The sequence below is a fragment of the Octopus bimaculoides genome, chromosome 18 (assembly GCF_001194135.2).
Source record: "Octopus bimaculoides isolate UCB-OBI-ISO-001 chromosome 18, ASM119413v2, whole genome shotgun sequence".
Classification (NCBI taxonomy): Eukaryota; Metazoa; Mollusca; class Cephalopoda; order Octopoda; family Octopodidae; genus Octopus; species Octopus bimaculoides.
This window is the reverse complement of record NC_068998.1, coordinates 44,544,087-44,548,908: the sequence shown is the minus strand read 5'-3', so window position 1 is coordinate 44,548,908 and position 4,822 is coordinate 44,544,087.

Here is a 4,822-nt window from a genome sequence, read left to right as displayed (position 1 = left end):
ATATATATATATATATATATACATATATATATATATATATGTATGTATGTATGTGCGTGTGTGTTTGTGTGTATAAAATATATATAGATAATGTCTTCGCCAACAAATATGTTATATTAAAGATATGGCTCTGATATGTGTGTTGTTGATGATGATGATGATGATGATGATGATGATGATGATGATGATGAGTGCTGTAGTGGCTGCAAAGGTGGGTGATGTCCCCTCTCAAATCACTTTCTGAAAAAGTGTCTTCCAATTTATAAGAATTTCTCACAGAATATTGATTGATGTTCATTGGAAAATAGAAGATAGACGACATTATCTGAAGACAAGGATATTTCTCTTTTTATTTATTATTATCATTCTATTATTATTATTATTTATTTATTTATCTATTTAGTTATTTATTTTTTGATGAAATAGGATTTTCTTTTGAAAAGGAAGGGAAAAATAAAGAAGCAATAAAAAAAATGAAAGTGTTGTCATAGCTGTGTGTTTAAGATGTTTGCTTGGCAACCATGTGACTCTGGGTTGGGTTCCACTACATGACACCTTGGGCAGGTGCCTCCCAATGTAGCCTTAAATTAAGGACAACATAGTTTGAAGAACTTGGAAATAAACTGAACGGAAGATGTTGCACAAGTGTACACATCATGCACACACAGACACAGGGTTTGCTCTATGGTTGAGAATTTCACTTTGCCTGTCATCCATTTGAGATTGATGAAACATGTGTCACTTAAGTACTGGGATCGATGTAATGGACTTTCCTATGTCCTCAGAGTTGCTGGCCTTATGTTAAAAATTAGAAAGAATAATAATAGTAATAATAATAATGATAATAATAATAATAATACTAATGATAATTCTTTCTTTATTGGTTACCAGGGCCGAACACAAAACAGAGAGGATGATTCACAGACGAAGAACAATGAAGTTAATGTATAAACAGCAAAACACAACAATTAGCAATATATAATTGCCCAATAGTGAGGAGATCCACTGAGAGGTGACCAAAACAGCCTACTACTACTACTACTACTACTACTAATAATAATAATAATAATAATAATTACTATTATTATAATTTTTATTTAGGCAATGAGCAAGTAGAATTGTTCCTGCACCATGCAAAACGCTTAGTAACATTTCATCTATCTTTAATTTCCCTGTTCAAATTCTGATGAGATCAACTTTGCCTTTCATCCTTTCAGGATCGAAGAAATTAGTACCAGTTATGCACTGAGGTCGATATAATCAAATAGCCCCTCTCCCAAAATTTCAGGCCATGTGTCTTTAGTAGAAAGGTTATCATCATCATCATCATTATTATTATTATTATTATTATTATTAAATGAATGGATTTCTTTCAGTATTGAGACAATGAATATTCAGTTGTTCAGTCAAGTGAGCTACCTACTCATTGGATTAACATGTAGATGGCTGAATATTCCACGGACATGTGAGCCATTAATTCTCAAGGGGAATTTGCATGATATAATTTTTAGAAGGCTTGATCTCTAAGTCACAGGGACAATCCTTCTGATAAGATTTTGCAAAACTAAAATGATCAAGTTGCTATGCACTCCCTGCTATCATTAGACAATTCTGTTTATTCACTGATATATTATATAAGTGGAGGCGCAATGGCCCAGTGGTTAGGGCAGCGGACTCGCGGTCAAAGGATCGCGGTTTCGATTCCCAGACTGGGTGTTGTGAGTGTTTATTGAGGGAAATCACCTAAAGCTCCACGAGGCTCCGGTAGCGGATAGTGGCGAACATGTGTCTGTGGAATGCTCAGCCACTTGCACGTTAATTTCACCAGCAAGCTGTTCTGCTGATCGGATCAACTGGAACCCTCGACATCATAAGCAATGGAGTACCAACATATTATATAAGTATAAATATCAACATTAAATCAACTTTTGTATAACACAAAAATTGTGGGGGATGGATAAAAACAACAAATATCATAAAAAGAGACTAAACAGACAAAAAAGGTATTTATAATAGCTCAGAGTCTTTTCCTGTTTCCCACCTTCAGCAACTTACTCTTTTTGTCTCATTCAGTTCATTGTTTTCTTATATATATTTTTCGTTACCAGCTACTTTTCCATTCTTCACTTTTTAGCCAGCTGCTTCATTCTGATGTCTGGTAAACATACAGACTCAGCCATACACACAAAGTACATACACATATGATTTCTTTTTAATATACAATTCTCATAAACACAGAACAAAAGAAACAAATTAAAAAGAAATACAATTTTAGTTGTGTCCTAGTCCACGTTTATACAATAATTAAGAAATCATTTGCATTTTTTAATAGACCTATATGTAGAGATCAAGTCTTTCTTCTTACTAATTACTGTTTTTCCCCTTTATTTTCTGGATATTTATAACTTAGTAATAATAATAATAATAACAATAATTTCATTTATTTGCCACAAGGGGCAAAATACAAAGACAGACACAAAGTGTTGGGGGTTCATATATGACGTAATAAGAAAGAAAAAAAAGTAAGGTAAGTATACATGGTATACACTGAAATAGAAGGGACATATACATTGCATATAAAGGTTTAAAAATGGTTTCAAATTTTGGTACAAGGCCAGCAATTTCGGGGATTAGGTAAGTGAATTACATTGACATCTGTAAGTGAAGGTCAAAAGTTGAAGTATGTTGGTAAAGAAGTCCTTTTGTAACAAGAAACCACACCAGATACATGGAAGCTGTTGTGGCTCCTTGGTTACTTCTAGCATCAATAAAATATCACCTCACTCATTATTTCCAAGTCTTCCTGAGTTTACACTCTTTAATGAGAAACTTCACAACATTTTTCTAAAAACTCCATCAATACATTTTCCTCTTTTTCACTTAACATGTCTGTACCAGTTTTGTCACCTCTCTCCTTTGCACACACACACACACACACACACACACACACACACACAGAGTCTAATGTCTCTCATGACAACCCAGCTGCTTATTCCATTCTTTTCTATTCATTTACTATTAATAAACAATCTCATTAAGTGTGAGTAATTGTTCTTCGTTATCTTAATCACTTGGAAGCTGTTCTTTTATTAAGTTATACTGTCAGGAATCGATATATATATAAGTTGTTTGTGCTACTGAAGAGTAACTCAGAGAAGTCAACTTCACTTCTTGAGACCAAACTAATGGCATGCTGAGAGAAAGCTAATTAAAGGATTAAAATTCATCTTTATGGTCTTCTACTTGTGATCTTCCCTAATAATAATAATAATAATAATAATAATAATAATAATAATAATAACAACAACAATAATACAACTCCGGAAAAAATGGGTTCATTCAACATCCTTAAACAATCCTTTTTCAGGGACCTTTTGAGCAGGATGGGCTACTCGACCTGAAGAAAATTCTAACTAGGCCCCATGAGATCTTAATATCACACACACATGGTTGTGATGCATGTGCCTGGTGTACCCTTATCAGGTTGGTAGTCATGATAGGTATAATGGGTTTTTTATATTTTTACCCCAGTGTCACTTTGATGGCATGCACTACTCTCTCAATAATAATAATAATAATAATAATAATAATAATAATAATAATAATACTTTCTGCTATAGGCACAAGGCCTCAAATTTTGCAGAAGGGGCTAGTTGATTACACTGACCCCAGTGTATAATTGTTACTTATTTCATTCACCTTGAAAGGCTGAAAGCCAAGGTTGACCTCGATTGAATTTGAACTCAGAATGCAAGGCTGAATGAAATGCCTGGTGCACTAATGGTTCTTCTAGCTTGTCACCTTAATAATAATAATAATAATAATAATAATAATAATAATAATAATCCTTTCTGCCATAGGTACAAGACCTGAAATTTTTGGGGAGGGCTAAGTCAATTACATGGACTTATATATATACTATGGAGAGATAGATTGATAGATAGATAAGTAGATAGACACACAAATGGATAGATAGATAGATAGATAGATAGATAGATCGATAGATAGATAGATAGATAGATAGATAGATAGATAGATAGACATACACACAAATAAAATGATAGCTACATAAATGTAATCTTTCATTTTTTTTTTAATATTTTCTCCTTTTAACTTTTTGGCTTCATCAGGGTATAACAATAAAGGCTATCTAAACTATTTATCTTGACTAAACAAATGGATTTCTAAATGTTTCTATTTTATCTGAGAACCTTTTTACCCCTCTGTTAGGAGTGACTAATTAAGATCTTAAATTATTTCATTTTCTTGGAAATATTAACTTTGTTGTCACTTAAGTTATTAAATCTTTACTGCTGAAACAAGATAAGACATTACAAATGATGAGAAGCAAGCAGAGACTCACATGAAATGAAATTATGACACAAAGTCACACAGACACAAAAACACATACACACACACAAAATAATGTTTAGATTTAAAAAATTCATTACACTAATGATTACAGAAAACAAACAACAAAAAGGAAAATGATACAATGATAAATGATCTATAGAAATAAAGCTATAAAATATAAATTTGCATCATTTCACAATTTTATATGTACCACTGTCAGCTTGCCTTGCAAATTTTCTTCTTAAAATGATTAAAATAAAAGGACTTAAAACAAAATAGAACTTTTGAAAAGGGCATTAAAATTTCCTTAGAGAAATTTCATGTCTTCCTCACCCTGTACTTGATATGTGTGTGTACTCTCCCTCTCCCCCCTCTCTCTCTTTATATTATATATATATATATATATATAACACACACACACACACACACACACATATATATATATATATATATATATATATATATATAT